This window comes from Vulpes vulpes, chromosome 13, assembly GCF_048418805.1.
Source record: "Vulpes vulpes isolate BD-2025 chromosome 13, VulVul3, whole genome shotgun sequence".
Taxonomy (NCBI): Eukaryota; Metazoa; Chordata; class Mammalia; order Carnivora; family Canidae; genus Vulpes; species Vulpes vulpes.
Window position 1 is genome coordinate 11,780,720 of NC_132792.1, and position 20,418 is coordinate 11,801,137.

At 52.3% G+C, this 20,418-nt stretch overlaps 1 long non-coding RNA gene across 3 annotated transcripts in view; it reads right to left on the minus strand.

Moving 5' to 3' along the window:
• Positions 1-20,418, minus strand: part of LOC112915980 (uncharacterized) — a 182,916-nt gene that overhangs the window by 100,265 nt on the left and 62,233 nt on the right. For all 3 annotated transcript variants that reach the window (XR_011996505.1, XR_011996504.1, XR_003234224.2), the window contains one exon: positions 9,327-9,678. This is a non-coding gene — a long non-coding RNA (uncharacterized lncRNA). Of the gene's footprint in view, positions 1-9,326; positions 9,679-20,418 lie in introns of those variants that run through there.

Sequence of the window (20,418 nt, forward strand, 5' to 3'; positions counted from 1 at the left end):
AGAATGGAACCTGAAGGCCGTACAGGGCTGTTAAGAACCGCCAGCCCTCCAGACACTTAAGTAACGCATACCCTGGAGGAGCTCTCTCCTCCAGGTGAGGCTCCCCCTGGACATCCCCCCTACCCAGTATCACATAGAGCCCTGTACCCTGAAACCAACCCGTCCCCAGCAGACACAGTGATGCTGGGCACACCAGCGAGGTCTGCAGGCAGGAGGCGTGGGCACCCAACTACAAAGCAGGTTATTTCATAGTCATACACATTATTTACCCATTACCAAACTCAAACTTTCCATTTCTAATGATGCAAAAAAGGGGGAGGAAGGGCAGGAAGCTCTCAAACTTTGTGTTTAATCCTTTCTCACTCTCTTCGTTTGTCTCAGCTTTCCCACAGCATGGATCTGCCTTCTAGCAATTTCTTCTCGACACCATCCACAAATGGCCCTGCTGCAGCCTGGCCTCCTACTCTCCTTTACCGCTCCTGAGATGCACACGTTGCTGGCAACCCCATTCCTGGCTGAGAGTGGATCCCACAGTGGTCATGGTGACACCCTGTTCCCCACGATGGGGATCCCAGCTCATCCTCAGCTGTCCACTCTTGCAAAGACGTGGCCTTGTCCAGCCCCCCATGAGCCAGCCGCCAGGGGTTCCCAGCCTGGTGACATCCTTCCTGGCGACATCTATCCTGGCTCAGCCACCTCTACCTGGCTCAGGGCCAATTCCCACCCCCCCCCCCCATCCCCATTTCTTTTCTCTCTGCTGCCCAAGCTTCGGCAGGGGGCAGCCGTGGCACTGCTTCTTCTACGCCCTGCCTCTGGTCCTGCCCTCCATGCTGGCCTCATCTCCTTCCAGGATTCACCCCATTCAACAAGAAATGGGCTGGTGCCAGTACCAGGCTCGCGGGGAGACCCCCAGCAAACAGAGGGCTCCAAGTGGACAGCAGCATGGCTACCCCCAACAAGGTGGATGGTGTGCATCCCCGAGCATCATGCCCCTGGGGACACCCACACGTGCACCTGAAGGTGTGTGCAAGGAAGCTTCCCCCAGTGCTGTTTACAGTAGCAAAAACCTGGAAATGACTCAAAATCCACCAGAAGGAGCATGAAGGAACAAGCAGCAGCAGCTTCCAAGCAGAACAAAGTGAAAAGAGCAAACTGCAGTCCACACATACCTACGTGATGCCACCACCATATGAATCTGTAAACGCATGAAACGGTGCTAGAAAAGGTATCCAAATAGATTTGTAAGGAAAGGGTAAGCCGAGACCTGCTGCAGCGTACGTTCAGGAGGGGGTTACCGCTGGGATGTGAGGGAAATGGAACAGGAGAAGAGAACCCCCAGACTTCCAGTGTATCTCTAGGCCACTATTTCTGCAGAAGCAGTGATCCAAAGCACATCTGCCTCGTCAGTGAACACCTGTTCATCCTGTGACAGGTATTGGGGGGGGGGGGTTGTTAAACGACCTTCTGTGGCTTCTGGTTTGTGTGTCCTGGATCTGGACATCAAGCAAAGAAACCACCCCAAAACTGAGCAGGTTTGAGAGCCTGGCAAGTCAGTGTGAAGGATGCGGGAGGGAGAAGAAAGCCGAGAGCTGGTGGCCGTCACGGTGTGGCCAGCACCCAGCGTGACTTCGGAGGGAGGCAGGGCTACCCAGCCCTTGAACACACCCCTAGAGCTGCCTGGCCTTCACCTTGAGGAATGTGCCTGAACCCACAGCTGGGCCACCTCCAGACCCCACTGCCAAGAGGTCAGGCTCAGCCATCACACAATCCAACAGAGCCATGCTGTCTGGCTCTCAGGTACTTTCCCAGAGGTGTCTCCTTTGGTCCTTTCAACAAGCACATGAGGGACAGGAGGCCTGGACCACCACCTCATCAAAAGATGAGGAGCTGGAGCCCCAGAGAAGCCCCAGGAAGTGCCTGCGCTGACTCAACAAATGGAAGACAGGACAGTCACAAACCTAACTCCCAAACCTGACTTAAGTTCAGTGTTTACCATGTGTCAGCCTCAGAGGCGGGGACTCTTAACTGGCCAGACTTTACAGCTCAGGTCATGTAATTTGTACAATAACCAGCTCCCTATAGGAGGAGACTAAGGTCCAGGAAGAGTGTCCTACCCAAGGTCACAGAGCCAGCAAACCCCTGGATATACATGGCCCCTCACCCTCATCTCCTAACGTTCCCTGACAACCTCCCATGAGCATTTCTCCATCAGGAAACTCTTTATGATGAGCATCATCACCTTCTCTGAAAATGCAACAACGGACTTTCCGGGGCCCCTGGGTGAGCAGAAAGCTGGGAGCTTGTCCTGGCTAATGTTTATTTGTTTATGTGTCCTTCTAAACCCCAGTCCCTACTTCGGAGTGACTCAGAGAGCTCACCAGAGCAGCTGCTCTGGTTGGAGCCAGATAAGCCTCCATGGGGGAGGGAAGGGTCAGGGCAGTTCCTGGTAATCAGGTATCCCCTCTCTTCCCCAGAACCCCCACCCCATGTGGAGTCATAGATCCCGTTGGCAGATAGATGGATGGGAGGGAAAGACCCCCCACCCCCAGCAATGTCCTGCAGAACCAGCTATCAGCATGGCCAGAAATTTGACGAGACAAAGAAAGGGGACAAAGCCTCCCAGCCCCCACCTACCAGAAGAAATAATCCACTTCCCAGAGAGCAACCAGAGCACACTAGAGCACCGGCTCGCAGCCAACGCCACGCAGTGCCTGGCAGGTCCACCCCGGGCACCCCAGTCCAGTCCCAGGGCTACGGACACAGACAGCGATCGGCACATCTCCCCCGGGATGAGCCCAGGCCAATGTGGCTCATCGACGCCAACAACAACGATGACAGCAATTTCCCTGCCCGGCGCTGGCACTTCAGTGCCCAGCTCCAGGCTCCAAAGACTTTTTCCCGAAATTTCCATTAGCCAAAAGCATAGAACACATCTGGAAACTGCATCAGTCAACGCGAGCCTGTCCTCTTTATCCTACCCCACGAGTCCTAACTGAATACACCTCTTGGGTCCTCAAGTCAGAATAATGGGAAAAAGTTTCCTTTATTATTTTTTTTTAAGGCACCTGGGTCTTCTTTCAAATTTCTCACACAGTTCCTTAGCCCCCTCCCACCTTTATAGCTGACAATTATCCCCCCATTTTTCAAATACGCTCTCCCTATCCCAGGAGGGCCTGCCCTGCCTGCCCTGGTTGCTCCCAGTGCCCTTCTCAGGTTAACCAGGGACCACAGAAAGAGACTCAAAGTCACTCACCCTGGCCCAGATTTCAGGGGCCAAGGCTATGGTCCTGCCCCACTGTGTGAGGCTTGTTCTATGCAGTGACTATAATCCTTTGATTGGCTTCAAACTCACTCAGGGATGACGGGGGGCTGGAAAAAGGGTGGGAGGTCAAGCAGAGACCCTTCTGGAATCTGCTCCCTTCATTAACTTCGGAATTCCGCAAGCTAGTGTTTTCTCAAGCCTTCTTACCCCGAGCATTCACCAGGGAGAAGGGGGCTGAAATCCTCACAACCACAGGCTCCAACTGGAAAAGTCAGGACCCGGTTTCCTGGGATAAAGGAGAGGTGAGCTCCCCCCGCCCCTTCCCAGGGGGAGGAACTCACATTTAGAGAGTAAATACCAGCTGACCACACTGAGGTAAGAACCGGAGATTCACCAGCGTCTAGGTTCCAACTTTGCAGATAAAGACAGTGAGGTTCAGAGAGGCTTAGGACTACAGCAAGGTCACACAGCCGTGGAACAGCAAAGCTTCAAAACCTGGTTGTGTTCTGCCCCAAGGACCACAATGTTCCAATAATTGCAGCTATCACTCTAAGAGACAGGATCTCATGTGACACTCCCACCCATCCTGCGAGGTAGGATGCCGCGGGGCGATGCCTGGAGCCCAGGCCTGCTGCTTAAGTTAGCATGAAGGCCTGTGTGTAATTCGGGAACTGAGCAGTGCATCCGACACAGAAAACACCCTAAGCTCACCTCCCTACACTGTTGCTGAGTGACTCCTTGGGAATCACCTGCCAAAATGCACGTGCCTTTAGGTTCCGTTACGGGCCAACAACACAGGCCGAGACATAGCAAGGCCTCAATAAACGTTTCCTAGATACATGGTAAAAGAACTAGCAGAGTCAAGGTCTTCCGAATCTTCCATAAAATCCCAACAAAAGCACTGTCCGTACACTGCTTAACAAGCTTCATCTAAAGACCATGTCTTGGGATCCCTGGGTGGCGCAGCGGTTTGGCGCCTGCCTTTGGCCCAGGGCGCGATCCTGGAGACCCGGGATCGAATCCCACGTCAGGCTCCCGGTGCATGGAGCCTGTTTCTCCCTCTGCCTGTGTCTCTGCCTCTCTCTCTCTCTCTGTGACTATCCTAAATAAATAAAAATTAAAAAAAAAAATTAAAAATAAATAAATAAATAAATAAAGACCATGTCTTGGGGCGTCTGGCTGGCTCAGTCGGTAGAGCATGCAACTCTTGATCTCGAGGCTGTAAGTCCCACGGAGTTAAGCGTAGAGATCGCTTAAAAATAAAATCTTAAAAAAAAAAAAAAAGATACCTTGTAACAAATTTTCTCAGTGTTTATAATTTATAATCCAGAAGTTTTTCTTCTTCAATGACAAACAGGTCTCTCTCCCTCATTTAGACCAAGGAGCAAACTACAGCCTACGGGCCTCCAGCCAGTTCTTACAAATAAAGTTTTATTGGAACTCAGCCATGCCCATGCATAGACAATACTGGCTATGTCTGCTTCCCGGACACAGAGGCAGCACTGATGACTGGTGACAAAACTGTGTGTCCTACAAAGCCAAAAACATTTACTACTACCCAGCCCTTGATAGAAAAGTCTGCCAACCCTTGACGTACGTAGACAAATATAATCTACCCTGTGTGTTGTGCTAACTTGGAAGTCAGAGCAAAATCTAATCACTCATCCTCAATGCTCTTTATTTCCACGTGCCTACAGGTTTTGATTCTTCTAATTCCATTTCAACATTTTACTTAAAAATAGCTGGTATTCCCTAAGCGTTTATTATACGTCAGGCACCGAATGAAGCCCTTCAATCTGTTCTCTTATGTAACTCTCACGACAAGCCCGTGAGGTAGATAATATTACCCCCTATTTACTGAGAAATGAATTAAAAAAAAAAAAAAACGAGTGAATGAGTCATCAATTGACTTCACAGGCGGGATATTTACTATTTCATAATTCAACCTCAGACGGTAATAGAGGACCTGATTGGAAAACTTTGGGTGCTCAATACACATAATGAGTTGGCCGTGCCGAGAGCAGTGGCCGCAGTCGATCCGAGCAGAATCACAGGATTATAAAGTGCAATCGGTCTGGGATTCTTTCAGTTTTCAATCTCGCTTCAGACTGAGCTGTGCAGTCCCTTCATCATGAATCTTCTGGATTTAGGGAGGATCAGTGAACCAGCCGGCGCAGCTGACATGAAGCAGAACACAGACCTGCTCAGCTGCGGAGTAGAGAGACACTGTCTCTCCCGGGTTGTGGTCAGAGCTGTGCCTCCAAAAGAGCACAAACTGCAGAGAGGACTGCATTCCAGATTCGGCCCTATTCAAGGCGGCTGTGTTTACTTGCTGTTACCTTAGTAGTTTTTGCAAAATTGGCTTTTTTTTTTTTAAACTCAAATATCTACGCCCTAAGCTGCAAAATAACAGGTCTCCCGTGTCAACTGTGATCTTTTCCTATTTCAAGAGAAGGTAAATATAAAAAGAGTATTTTTTTTTAAAAAGTCAGCCTGCCCCTCGATAACCTAAAGTCATTGTGCACACCTCACCACATACGCTGAGAACCACCGGCCCAGCAGAGGGGAGGCCGAAGGCTGATAGACTGGAGTCCAAGTACCAGCTCCTCTGCTCTCTCCAGAGATAAGTGATAAGTCTGGAAGCTTTGTGGATCTCTCTGAGCCTCAGTTTATAGATAAAAGGGGCACCACCACACCCACCTCACCGGATTGGAAGGTTAACCAGGCATATTCCAGGCATTAAAAAACACCAGCCATTAAGTAGTTTCATGGCTGTTCATTGAGAAGCCTGGACTCCAGACCTCAGCCCTTGCCTTCGCTGAGCCTGTGTACACCCGGGGGGACCCAGGCCAGGCACCCCTGCTGGGGAACAGGTCCAGGGCAATAAGCCATCTCTAGCAGCGCTGGCTTAGGGGTGTCTGTGTAGGTCGGAGGGCAGCACTGCACCCCAAGCTCCAGGATGAGTGTATGTGTTGTCCATCACCACAGGGCCCCAGTGAAAACACATGAATAAATAAATAGCTAGAGGGTCAGACCTGGTCTAGCAGCAGTCTGGGGTACCAGGGTTCAAAGAGAAACGGGTTCCTCCAAGCAGCTAAAGATGGACTTGTGAGATAAGGAGAGGAGGCCAAGCACACGTGCGATACGCAGACACGCAAACTGCCCACACGGCTGCACGGGGTGCGGGGTGGGGGGGGACCTGGAGGGGCCCCTGGAGAGGCCCCCAGCAGTTCCAGCAGCAGGACAGGCCTCACCAGCAGCACCTTACACCATCCAATGGATAAGTCCAGGGGTCCCTGGGTCAAGTCTGCCCAGCAACAACCTGGTTTCCAACTGTCATCCCAGAACAAGTGTTAGTGTGCTGCTTTCACTCTCAAGTGTCTGGGTTTAGAAGAGAAAGTAGACAGTTTCCCTGCCAGTGAGGGGTCTGACGGCCAAGAGAAGCGAGGTAACCTGCCCCAGATCACAGTCACCAGGGGCCAGGAAGGAAGCAGAAATGGGTCCCCCTCAGCTCCAGGCCCAGCGGCTTTGGCTTCAGAGCGAACTGTTCAAACCCTGGCCCTGCGCTCTGGGGAAACACGCTTTGCCTTTCTGTGCTCCAGTTACTCCACAAGCAAAAACCTCATACGAACCGCGCTTCCCCCACCGGTCTGCTCTGGGGTTGGAATGGAATAGGATGTGCCGAGTGCCCTGCACAGAGCGTGCCTTCAGCAATGGTGGTCATTTCTCCGTCAGCGTCCACAGGGCACCGACCTTGCAGATGTGGGGCAGGGACTCGGCGGCCAGAGAGGAGGGGCCCAGCGGAGCCCTCTCTCTCACCACGACCATCCCATGTCTTCTGATGCAGAGCCCACCCCTGTCCCCCAGGGAGGAGCAGGAGATAACCCAGACCACCACAATGGGTTTGTTCTAGGGAACGACCGATAAAAAGAGAAGCCGGGGCTCTGGGTCAGGTGATAAGTGGGAGCACAGCTGCCACGGCAGGAGGGGAGGGAAAAATAGCAAGAAGAGGTGCAGGAGGCCTGGGGGCAGTGCTGCGCCTCGGCCTTCCCACCTCGGGCCCCCAGGACAGTTCTGCCGACCACTGCCAGCCCAGCCAAACCTTCCCGTCCTCAGAGTCCTCCCAGAAGCACAAAAACCTCCTCCCCAGATGACTCCTCTCCCTGCCCTGCCTGGGAGGTTCGGAAGCACGACACCCATCACGGGGCTGCAAATCCCCACTTACCCAAGGGCACAGGTTCCCTGCAGGCCGTGAGCCTCCAGGAGCTGGACCGCGATCCTAGCCTCACTTCATCCTGGGACCCAGCGTGGCACCTGCTTCCTCCACACGGGAGGGAGTTCTTACTGAAAGTCTGTCTCTCCCAGAGGTCAAAGAGGGCACCCAGTTCTGAGGAGCCCAAGAGCATTCCACAGCAGGCAGTGTTTTACACACACACACACACACACACACACACACACTCTTCTAAAGACCTCAAAGGAAGCCTTTACCCTTCAGCTTGAATTGGCTTGATTCAGCATAAAACACCAGGCAGCTCCTGGCTTCCCGCTTAGTGTCCTCTCGGATAAGGAACCTCAGGTGAGTCATGTGACCCCGCGAAACCTCGCAGTTCTCAGCTGTACAATGGGCACGCCGCTGCCCACCTCCTGGGACCGTGGGCTGCTTAAGTCATATAGATGCTCAGAAAGAGAGCACTTCCCTTTTGTCTGTCCTTTCCGGGAACACCGAAATACAACCACCAAGAGTCACCATGTGATCTGATGAGGTGAGACAGAATAAATAAGATGCCCACAGTGCAAGACAAACCTGTCTCCTGACCTCAGAGAGAACGCTTTCCAGGGCCGGAGGACCTGTGTAAGTGAACACCGAATTACAACACATCTAGGCACTCTGACTGAGGACGGTGGGGGATGACCAGAGGGACATCGTTTCCATTAGGAGGTCAGGGAAAGCCTCGCTGAGAGGTGCCACTGGGCCTGAGTGGAACCAGGGACTCAATCAAAATCAAACCCCAGGCCCTACCTCACTGCAGTCTTGGTGTCCAAGAGCCAAGCGGCCCCAGTGCAACCAGGAACCGAACACCAAGGCAACATCCCTCCCCAGAGTCACCAAAGTCAGAGCTGCCTATCAGGACGTGGGGAGGCCAGTCCTTCTGCTTGTCAACCGCAGAAGTGCCACCGGCCTTCGTGCCAAGTCCAAGTCTGACTGTTCCCTCCCTCATGCAGACACAAGGCTCCTTTCCTTTGCCTGCTAGCTCTTTGCCACTCGGCCTTCCCACGGACCCCGGGGACTGTGATCCCCGATCAACTGTCCGTGCCAACCAAGCAGTACCGGGTTTGAAGCCCAGCACAGCCCACCTGGCTCGGGTTCAAAGCCCAAACCACACGCACCCTCCCCAGAAGCCTTCCCCCAACCCAGTGACCAAGCATGAGCATTTATTCCGTGATCCTTGGCACCGACCCTGCGAAGGATGATGACACATCCCCTCTGTTGAACACAGAAAGGGAAAGGCATGCATCCACTGGTCAGAGACGCCAACCCAGGCCCTTCCGGCTCCACAGGCATCCTACGAACTTGCAACAATGGCTCTAAGCACAGAGTCACACGTACTTTCCCTATTTACTCTGGATATCTTCATTCATTCGCAGGCCTTAAAGCCCTTTCTGCAGCAGGAGACACTGTGTGTCAGACACTGTGCTATGTCCTCACAGCACACTCCACGAGGAAGAGGCGCCGGCCTTCAGGGCACTTGGGGTCTGCTGGATGGAGACAGACACGCCAACCACGGAATCAGGGACACCGGACCGGCATGACGACACGCATCAGCACAGGGGACCGTGGTGGCTCCTGGGGAGCAACTTCCAAATGCCACCTGAAACCTCCACGCGCCCAGCACCCAAGCAGACACACAGAGTGAGCACAGTAAATGCCTCTTCCCATTGAGACCCGGCTCCGTCACAGTGACTTCTCTCCCACCGGCTGGGCGAGGATCCCCGAAAGCCCAAGCGAGCGAGCACCCAACAGAACATGCCGGAGCTGCGTGCACACGAAAGGGACGGGCCTTACGTTTCACGGGGCGCCCTCAGTGAGGCTAGCAGCGACCCAACTGAACATTTGCATGAAGATAAGGGCAGAGACCTCCGCCGTCCCAGGAAGCCACGGTCCTCTGACCCCACAGGCATCCAGGCTGCAGGGATCCGCCAAGCACTCAGCCGGGGCCATCCGTAAAACCATCATTAGCATCCAGACGTGTGCCGGGGGTCTGTGATTCCAGAGAATGCTTCCTCCACTCCCCGCAGCTGAGTATCACTGTAAATCCAAGAGGCTCAGGAAATCCTGAATGAGGCTCCATGCAACCGGCAGGCACAGCCATCACGATGGGCAACTTTTTAATCCCTTTCTGGTCAAAAGATCAGGCCTGAGGATGGAAAGAAGAAAAATAAAATCAATCTTGTTAGAACCATGGACCTAGAGGAGTAATCACGTTATTATTCCTTCCTTATATTGGACCCCAATACACTTCTTGAGGAACTCACTAAAAATAATGCCCTGTAGCTCTGATAACCCAAACAGGTGAGGCAGGAGGTCAGGAGGCCTTCAGGGGAGTGTCACCTTGCACAGGCACCAGAGACCTCTCCAATTGCGAACTTTCTACTCCTTGGGGGTTCTTACAACTACCCTGAGAGCGATATCCGTCATAAAGAGGAGGGGGAAAGGTTCAAGAAGGGGTAGGTGGCTAGCTTCGGGAGTCTGTAGCTGGGCCAGGCCTGGCACACAGCCCTGAGCTCCCCTGCAGTGAGCTGAGGGGGTTTGGGGTCAGCTGGTAGGAAGTAGTTCTTTGGGGTTTTTTTGTTTCTTTTTAAAGACAACCACAAAGCTCTGGCATCACTCCAGGGCTCATCCTGCACAGCGAGCTTCTTCAGGGCAGGGCCTGGGGCTCTTTCCTTTTCGGATTCATGCATGCAGGAGTTGCGGAGCACCTGCTAGGTACCCAGTACTGTTCTAGCTAGATGGGGATCCTTCGGCCTCCCCAGCAAAGCGTTCTTCAATTGTTCTCCAGATAACAGAGAACGCATGGTCCCACGATGCGGAGGGCCTGAGGCCCAACAGTCACCACCCACCCAAAGATAACAAGGACGGCCCCGTATGGAGTGCCTATCGCTCACCCTGCTGAAACCTCTGGCTGAAACCTCTGGCCCACCACCGGATACAGGCCCCCAACCACTTTGGGACTCCTGCCTCTATTTTCCAGATAAGGAAACGAGGCACAGACAACTACCTTGCTCCAAACCAGTGAGAGTAGAGCCTGAATCTGCAGCCAGCGTGTCTCCCAATTCTGTGCCCTGATCCACTGCTCTGCTCTGTGTGACCAGCAAGGATGACGACCTGGAGTGACTGTACCTAAAACTTACTACCGGGCATTTCATGGGCATAAAATCCCCCATTTAATCCTCTAACAACCTTACACGTAATAGACTATTCTTATCCAATTTGAGAGATGAGAAATCTGAGGCCCAGAAAGGTTAAGCAACTTGCCCATGGTCACACAGATGGAAAACCACACAACAGAGATTTGAAATTAGATAGCCTGGCTCCGAAGCCCATGAGCTTGACCATTATAGCAACGGCCATCAACATCAAGTGTTCTGCTCCTGCAGGAACAAATTTTCAAATACTTAGTGGCATAAAACAACACAAATTCATCATCTTATGTTCCAATCATGGTCCTGAACTTCAATCCTATCTACAAAGTCCCTCTTGACATGTAAGGTAACATATTCACAGGTCCTGGGGAGCAGGGCATGGACATCTTTTGGAGGGCCATTATTCAGAGCAACCACGCCAACAGGCATCCATCCTCTGCTTTAAGCATCCCTCAGTGGCCACGGGTCACAGGGTGAGCTTCCCTTGTCTCATTTAAACCCACTTGACATAGCTTTTAGGTCCAAGAGAAAGGTGGATTAAAAAGGAAATTTAAGTATCTAAATATCAGCCCCTGAGAGAGAAAGGCAAGATAGTGGTGAAAGCATCAATGTTTAAAGTCAAACTAACAGGGGTGCCTGGATGGCTCAGAGGTTTAGTACCTGCCTTCGGCCCAGGGCGTGATCCTGGAGACCCGGGACCAAGTCCCACATCAGGCTCCCTGCATGGAGCCTGCTTCTCCCTCTGCCTGTGTCTCTGCCTCTCCCTCTCTCTCTGTGTCTCTCATGAATAAATATTTTTTAAAAATAAAATAAAGTCAAACGAACAAATTCACTATGTTACTTGGGAAAAAGTGGTTTTCACTCTTGCTTTTCTCATCTGTAAAATGGGGATGAATCACTCCCACCTACTTCTTAGAACTAGGAGGCTGGTGTGAAGTGATCACCAGAAAAAGCCCTCCACATGTCACTGGGCGCCTATTCAGAGCTCAGGAAGCCAGTATTTCATGCAGCAAATGGAGGAGGCCCCTCGTCAGTCAAGCACAGCCCATCCTGGGGTTCCTCACGCTCCTCAGCTCTGACAGCAATAGCCACGGAGAGCTGATGGCCCAGGGCAGCAGCCAGGAGCAGCAGGGCACCAGGAGGCCAGGCCCTGAGTCCCAGGCACTGAGAGGGGCTGCTTCCAGCAGCAGGAGGGGGTGGGGACTTGGGGTGCCAGCCCCACTCGATGGTAGGGGAGAGGAGGAAGGCCGCGGTCTGTTAAATATTCACAGAGGCCCACGGGCAAGGCTGAAGCCAAGTCTGTTTTGTTGGGGTCAGGTACATTAAAGCTCTGTCACCCGAGGAAGAATTATTCCTCGGTCTGCTGGGTGTCACTGCAGCCGAGCCGCAGACTCGCCCCAAGGCAACGGCCCCACCGTGGGCTTCACCTGCAAGAACTCAAGGTATGGTTTGGCTCGGGGCGTGATGCCAGGGTCCTGGGATGGAGTTCTGCATTGGGCTCCCTGCAGGGAGCCTGCTTCTCCCTCTGTCTGTGTCTCTGCCTCTCGGTCTCACATGAATAAATAAATAAAATCTTAAAAAAAGAAAGAAAAGAAAAGAAAAGAAGAAAAGAAAAGAAAAGAAAAGAAAAGAAAAGAAAAGAAAAGAAAAGAAAAGAAAAGAAAGGAAAAAGAAAAGAACTCCAGGAGCAGCACGCACACCTGTCCTGTCATCCCACAGTAACACTCCCTCTTGGGGATCATCTTCACTTTCTCTGCTATGTGATTCCCTTTCTAGGCATGTGTTTTTCCTAACAAATTGGCCAAAATGAAAAAGATGGTCAATACCATCCAGTGGCACCAGAATTCTCCTCCAAGCTGGTGGATGGACGATCTGAAGAAACACCAGCGACCACTCTGAGAAATAGTTTAGCGTTATCCACTAACAGTAAATAGATATGCACCCTGGGACCCAGTGGTTCCACGCCTACATATAAGCTCCCCAGAAATGTGTTACCTGTTCACCAAAAGGTGGGTCTTGGGATGTGCACGGCAGCCCTATCCAGAACAACCCAGCACCGCAAACGACTGAAATGCCCATCGACAGTAGAAGGGACTTTAAAAACACACGTACAGAGGCGCCTACGTGGTTCAGTCAGTTGAGCACCCGACTCTTGGTTTCGGCCCAGGTCATGATCTCTGGATCCTGGGATGGAGCCACGCGTCGGGCTCTGTGCTCAGCAAAGTGTCGGCTGGAGATTCTCCCCCTGTCCCTCTGCCTCTGCCCATACCTGTGCTCAGAAGGAAGGAAGGAAGGAAGGAAGGAAGGAAGGAAGGAAGAAGAAGAAGAAGAAGAAGAAGAAGAAGAAGAAGAAGAAGAAGAAGAAGAAGAAAGAAAGAAGAAAGGAAAGGAAAGGAAATGAAAGGAAAGGAAAGGGGAAAGGAAAGGGGAAAGGAAAGGGGAAAGGAAAGGGGAAAGGAAAGGGGAAAGGAAAGGGGAAAGGAAAGGGGAAAGGAAAGGGGAAAGGAAAGGGGAAAGGAAAGGGGAAAGGAAAGGAAAGGAAAGGAAAGGAAGAAGGAAGGAAGGAAGGAAGGAAGGAAGGAAGGAAGGAAGGAAGGAAGGAAGGAAAAGAAAGGAAAGAAAGGAAAGAAAGAAAGGAAAAAAGAAGAAGAAAGAAAGAAAGAAAGAAAGAAAGAAAGAAAGAAAGAAAGAAAGAAAGAAAGAAAGAAAACCTTAAAGCGCGCACACATGCAGCGGAACAGTACAAAGGGATGAAAACAAGCCACAACCAGACACAACACAGGAACACGACTCACGATCATAAGTTTGACTGAAAGAAGCCAGACACGAGGGAGCACATGATGGTGTTATTTATATTAAACACATAAAGGGGCACCTGGTGGCTCAGTCAGTTGGGCATCTGACTCCTGACTTAGGCTCAGGTCATGATCTCGGGGCTCTGGGATGGAGCCCCAGTCAGCAGGGAATTTGCCTCTCTACCTCTCTCCCTCTGCTCACACTTTCTCCCTCAAATAAATAAATAAATCTTAAAAAAATAAAAAGTAGGGGCAGCCCGGGTGACTCAGTAGTTTAGTTCTGCCTTCAGCCCAGGGAGTGATCCTGGAGACCCGGGATCGAGTCCCACATCGGGGTCCCTGCATGGAGCCTGCTTCTCCCTCTGCCTGTGTCTCTGCCTCTCTCTCTCTCTCTCTCTCTCTGTCTCTCATGAATAAATAAATAAAATAAAACCTTCTTAAAAAAAGCAAACACATAAGAAGGTTAAACTATGCTGTGAGGAGTCAGGACAAGGTGATTTGAGTGAGGGGGAAGGGACAGTTAGTGACCTGAAGGCATCAGGTGCGGCCCGTGAGATGTGCGTGACCTTCCGTTCATCCAGGTGCTGGCTACACACCCATGTGCTGTTTGTGAAGTCTTACCAAGCTGTCCATGTACATAGAATATACGGATTTTCGGGCAGCCCGGGTGGCTCAGCGGTTTAGCGCCGCCATCAGCCCAGGCCGTGATCCTGGAGTCCTGGGATCGAGTCCCATGTCGGGCTCCCTGCATGGAGCCTGCTTCTCCCTCTGCCTGTGTCTCTGCCTCTCTCTCTCTCTCTCTCTGTCTCTAATAAATAAATAAAATCTTAAAAAAAAAAAAAAAAAAAGAATATAAGGATTTTCTGTCCTGAGTTCCTGTCACACCTCAATGGAAGTTTGGTTAACCTTTTTTAATCACTCCTGTGAAAGTATGCCGCTGGCACGCTGCTGCCTCGGGAACACCCCTCAAGGCCTGGGAATCGGCACCTGCCAGCTTTCCCTTCTCCTCCGTACCTTCACGGCCTGCCGCCTCCCAGCTGACCCTGCCCCCAGAAGGCACAGAGGGAAACACTCTGCAAATAAACGTGTTCTGGCCTGGTGGCAAGGAATCCCGCTGGGAATGGCCCTGCAAGAAAATCCAGTCCCCAGCCCCATTCTCTTGGCTGAGTCTCTCTTCCTTCTTGGCCTCCCGGGCTGTCTGGCCCAAATAGGTCATTTCTTTCTTGACCCTCCCTAGGTCCACCAGCTGGCCCCGTGGAGTGGGCATTTTGAAGAAAAACAGAACACAGGCCAGCCTCTAATTCCTACCCAACACTGAGACAGCACGTTGGTACAGCAGCAACCCTTAAATACGGGATGCGCGGAGGGATGCTCTGGTAACTGGAAGATTCCAGGCGTCCTGGGATGGCCCAGACTGGTGAACGGAGGTACAGGGCACGTACTGCGCAGAGCCGGGTCGGGTAGGCCCTGGCACCCACGTGTGAGAAAAGCAGGGTTCGCAGAGGGAGCCAGGGTGAGCATCTCCCCGGTGTGCCTGGCTGTGTCCCTTCTCTGCTGCTAGGTGTCCTGGACTCTGCGGGGGTGCTCTCCCCGCCCCCCCCCCCCCGCCCTTCTGCTCTTGCCACAGTGATCAGTCCCACTGTTAATTTCACTGTGGACAAGTGTCAGCACATGGTGAGCACAGTGCACCTGGACACTGGCCGCAGGGCACGGCCCGGGCCATCGGGGGGACAGAGCTGTTCTCGGGTGGGGGGGCCCAGGCGAGAAGGCCCTCCCGCTCTGTGTGTGCCCCGCTTGCTCCCCCTGGGTCTGGTCTCGACGCTGATGCCACAGAAGAGGTGTCTGCTTTATCTTTTTCTGATGAAGGGAGAGGCAGCAGCGGTTCCTCTGGCCGAATTCACATTATTTCTCTGTGGTACCCCGAGAGCTGGGGCCTGTCTAACCTGGGAAGATAAATCAAGGAGATTTGTTCCCAGAGAAAGCGGCAGCTGTCCTCCCGCTGACAGACTCTATTTTTGCTTCATTTCAGTTTCTCCCCAACGTGTGCTGGGAAGACACGGATCAGCTGCCCTGGAATTCCCAAGCCTTCCCGCACACGCTCCCCCCTTGCACTCTTCCGATTCATCAATCAGGGGATGGACAGGGGAGGGGATGAGGTGGGGCTTGGAGGCAAAATAAACCTGGTGTGAATGGCAACGCCCAGGTCAGTCACTAGCCGTGGGCACTCCCCTTAAGCTCTGTGAAAGTGTTTGCTCATCTATTTAATAAAAATAAAGAATTAGGGACGCCTGGGTGGCTCAGTGGTTGAGCGTCTGCCTTTGGCACGGGGCGTGATCCTGTGGTCCTGGGATGGAGTCTCCGCATCATCCCTGCTTCTCCCCCTGCCTGTGCCTCTCTGCCTCTCTCTGTGTGTCTCTCATGAATAAATTAAAATCCTCTAAAAAATAAATAATTAAAATGCATGTCCTCTGGGGTTCATACATGGATGAGAGATTGTTCTACGAGGCACTCAGCAAATACGCCTGCCCGAAGTGGGCTCACAACTCACATGGAGCATCAGCTCTACCCTCGATGGCTCGATCCACCAGTATTACTGCTATCCCCCACCACTTAGGCTTGAGAGATGCAAAGTGAACCCAGTCCCACTCACTAATGTCAGTAAGAGTCTGAGGATGGTCCTCTGGGCTCTGCCGACACGGTGGGCTTATACAGGAGGGCCAAGGGAGCCCGCACAGCATGAGCCCTTCTATGGCCAGGTAGCATCACCTGCATTATGTAAGGGAGCCCTCTGCTCACAGCTCTGACGGACACTGGTTGGAGCCAGTCTTTAAAAATACTGGCATTCAGGGGGATCCCTGGGTGGCGCAGCGGTTTAGCGCCTGCCTTTGGCTCAGGGCGGGATCCTGGAGACCTGGGATCGAATCCCACGTCGGGCTCCCGGTGCATGGAGCCTGCTTCTCCCTCTGCCTGTGTCTCTGCCTCTTTCTCTCTCTCTGTGACTATAATAAATAAATAAATAAATAAATAAATAAATAAATAAATAAATAAAAATTAAAAAAAAAAATACTGGCATTCGGGTTCAGCCAGGCTCCAGAAGTCTTGTATAGCACTTGGGAACTCAATACATGCTCAGGGAAGTGTTGGCTGGAATCATGCTGGGAGCTGGAAATCAAGTCAATCAAGACAGACAGGACTCCTGCCTTCAGGGAGCTTCCAGGCTATACCAAGAGATGCAGGGATGTGAACATGCGGACAATGCATGTCCATAATTGAACGCACCGGGCAGTGTCCAGGCTGTGATGGTGGCGTGGCAGGAGCCAGGCCAGGGCATGGAGAAGAGGCTGCAACACACTGAATGTGAGAGGTCCCCGCACGTCAGAGCACAAGTAACCTTGGAATAATCTGGTTCAAGTCCCCCACTGAGTGGCTGCGACATGAGGCTCAGAGAGGTGACGGGATTTGCCCAGGGCCACCCAGCCTGGATCTGTGGGATGCAGAATGAGAAGCAAATCTCAAGTGAGAAGGTGGGCTGGACACACAGTGCCGGGGAGAGGAGTCCCTCCTGAACTGGGCAGATGCAGGGTGCTGTCAGCAGAAGGCAGCAGGACCAGAGGCTTGGCAGAGCAGGTAAGAACCACAGCTCCCGAGTGCTCGTTCAAGAGCACTGGCTGTAGTAAGTCACGTAACCTCAGCAACGCTGTGAGGTATGAACCCATTTTCAAATGAGGACGAGTGTCAGAGATAAGGCTGAGATATGAGCCCACACACTCTGCCTCCAGAGCCTTTTTGCTTAACCACTAGGCTGTCCTGCCATAGAAGGGTTATGTGCCGGAAAAGACTTGGGGGCAGGGTGACAGGATAAGAAGGTTCCAGAAGACAGAGATGGGGAAGCAAGAGCTAGACGCTTGGAAGGTCAATGAACAGAGACGCCCCAGGCATCAACAACATTCACGGCCAGAGTCTGACCAGCAAGACCCCAAGCCCGTGACCTGTCGGTAGGCTCCAGTTCTTGCTATTTTTCTGGCAGGAAGTGCCTCACATTGCCTACGACACACCTCCCCTGGTGGCTCCTCGTCCGAGTGCAGGGTCCAGCTGTGGCCTGGAGTCATGACACCGTCCCCACAAACCTCAGGGTTGCTGTGACAGCAATGGGGAGGTAATCTCCCCGAAAATCAGCTGAGCCCTGACTGCCTGCCTCTCCCCACCTGCAGATGAGAGGAAAACACTCCTGCAACCTGTGAGCGGGGCCACCAGGGTGACATGGCACTTCTCACGAAGTGTCCTACAGGCCCACGAGGTCTGGGGCCCCCAACAGGTTCAGGATACGCACTGTCCTAATCCTGATAACAGGTGCCTGGGTTCCCTCACAGTAACTTCTGCGTCATTAGCTAGAACAGACCAGAGACGAGTAACAACAGCAACTTTAAGAGAGAAAGAGGCAGACAAGCAGACAGGGAGACAGGCTGACAGGCAGGTGGCAGGGAAGGGAGGCTATGCCAAGCGAGGACCAGCGCTCTCTGGACACACAGACCTAATGCTCACTATGCAGCTGTGAAACCTGGAGCTTCCCTTCATGAACCCCCATCCGTATCTGCAGAATGGATCTTGCCTCCCAGAGTTGGGGGGTTCGGGGCGAGAATCAGAGTTGTCCTGTGCAAAGGCCTTTCACATAGTAGGTCCTCAGTAAAAGAAAGCTGAGCCTACTCAGCTCCCCTCCATCTCCTCTAGAGCTTGAAGATGATTCAGATACTGAAATGGGCTGCAAATAGTCATGAATGCTTTCCTTTAACAAATGACAAACCTTCAAGGTTTAGGAGTATTTTTTTCCCCCACTTCCTTTTGTTTGCCTTTACCCACAAAATCCCTCCGGGAAAGATCAGCAAAGACCTAAATGTTCGGGATCCCTGGGTGGCGCAGCGGTTTGGCGCCTGCCTTTGGCCCAGGGCGTGATCCTGGAGACCCGGGATCGAATCCCACGTCGGGCTCCCGGTGCATGGAGCCTGCTTCTCCCTCTGCCTATGTCTCTGCCTCTCTCTCTGTGTGTGTGTGACTATCATAAATAAATAAATAAATAAATAAATAAATAAATAAATAAATAAATAAATTTTTAAAAAAAAAGACCTAAATGTTCATCAGATCCCCATGAACAAAGGGGGTGAAGTACCCTGGCACAGAGCCACCAAACAATGACTCAAAAACAATGACTCAAGGAGGCAGCGCTTCACAGAACAGCAGGACCGACCCTTGAAGACTCAGAGCACAGAAGTTCTAGGGCGTGCAGGTTCTCCACGAAAGTAACTTCGAAGGAGGCTCAAGATCTCACGTGGGCCCCTGCCTACAAAGAGCTTCATATCTCATTAAAGAAACAGGTCAATGAGGACCCATCCACTTAAGGCCTACACCAACATATGGTCGTCCACATGCTCTGGAGCCTCAGGGAGCTCCATACAGGACTGCTGCTGTTTGAATGGCCGAGCACATGGGTCCTGAGAGGCCTGTCAGTTGGGAAGAAGAAAAAAGATGCTCAGGTAGGACCAAGGGGATAATGCTCAAAAACAAGGATGAAATGAGAAAAGAGCACTTACTAATTGCCAATCACAAAAGCAATCCCATGGGATGCCTGGGTGGCTCAGCGATTGAGCACCTGCCTTTGGCTCAGGTCGTGATCCTGGGGTTCCAGGATCGAGTCCCACATCGGACTGCCTGCAGGGAGCCTGCTTCTCCCTCTGCCTGTGTCTCTGCTTCTCTGTCTCTCATGAATACATAAAAATCTTAAAAAAGAAAAAAAGCAATCCTTTTTTAATTCCCCCACTTAACCCCCAGTAATGATCACAAGCCAAGGGACAAGACTCCTTTCTCAAAATCACAGAAATGGCAGCGTGGGGAGAGCAGGCCCTGGCCCAATGTCACACAGCTGGCCAGGGGTGGAATGGAGCCCGGCACCATCTGCCACACGCGTCCCCCGGGGCCTTCACTGCACCAAGCCCCCGCCTCCCTTCAGCATCTGGATCACATTCTGGGGCCATACTCTTGATTCCTAGACACAGAGCTTCCCACCGGGCGCCCCTGCTCCACCTGCCCTTTCCCACACCCCAAAGCTCACACATCTCATAATCACCACCTTTGTTCCAACTCCTCTTTAAACCTGGATTAGCTGGGCTTCCGGAGAGGTCACGCTGTGCCTCTGGAATGCACTTCTGACTTTCACGGAAACCGGTCTTCCTTCAAGCCACACAGGCACATGTCACTAAGTAAACTCGGGCCATCTACCTCGCCCCCAGGACGTGGATGAAACCCAAAGAGCAGGGCAGGAGGAAGAGACAACAGAACTGAAATCCCAGAAATCCCACAGGCTGGGAGCGAGGCAGAGGAAGTCCAGGCTGCCGTGCTGTCACCCTAGGGCGCCAGGCAGGAAGGGAGCTGTGTCTGTCCGCCAGTGAGCCCTGTGGGGAACCTTAGGGGTTCACTCTCGCCCCCTCTTCCCGCCCCTGATGCAGAACATGTGCCCCACTAGGTCCCATCTCACCAGCATTAGGGGGACAGGAGCTGCCAAGAGTGTCCAGGAAACACTAAGGAAAAACAGGAGAAGAGGAAGGGTAGGGAAGAAAGGGAACAAATGCAATAAATAAGCAGCAGAAATAAAAATTCACCAAAAACATGTTGGAGGGCAGCCCAGGTGGCTCAGCGGTTTAGCGTGCCACCTTGGGCCCAGGGAATAATCCTGGAGACCTGGGATCGAGTCCCATGTCGGGCTCCCTGCCTGGAGCCTGCTCCTCCCTCTGCCTGTGTCTGCCTCTCTCTTTGTTTATCTCTCATGAATAAATAAATAAAATCTTTAAAAAAAAAAAAACATGTTGGAATAGTAGTCCAGAAAAGAAGCCTGTCGGGGAGCACAGGTGTCCAGAGCTCCGTGGGAACTGGGTGGCATTACAGCATTCA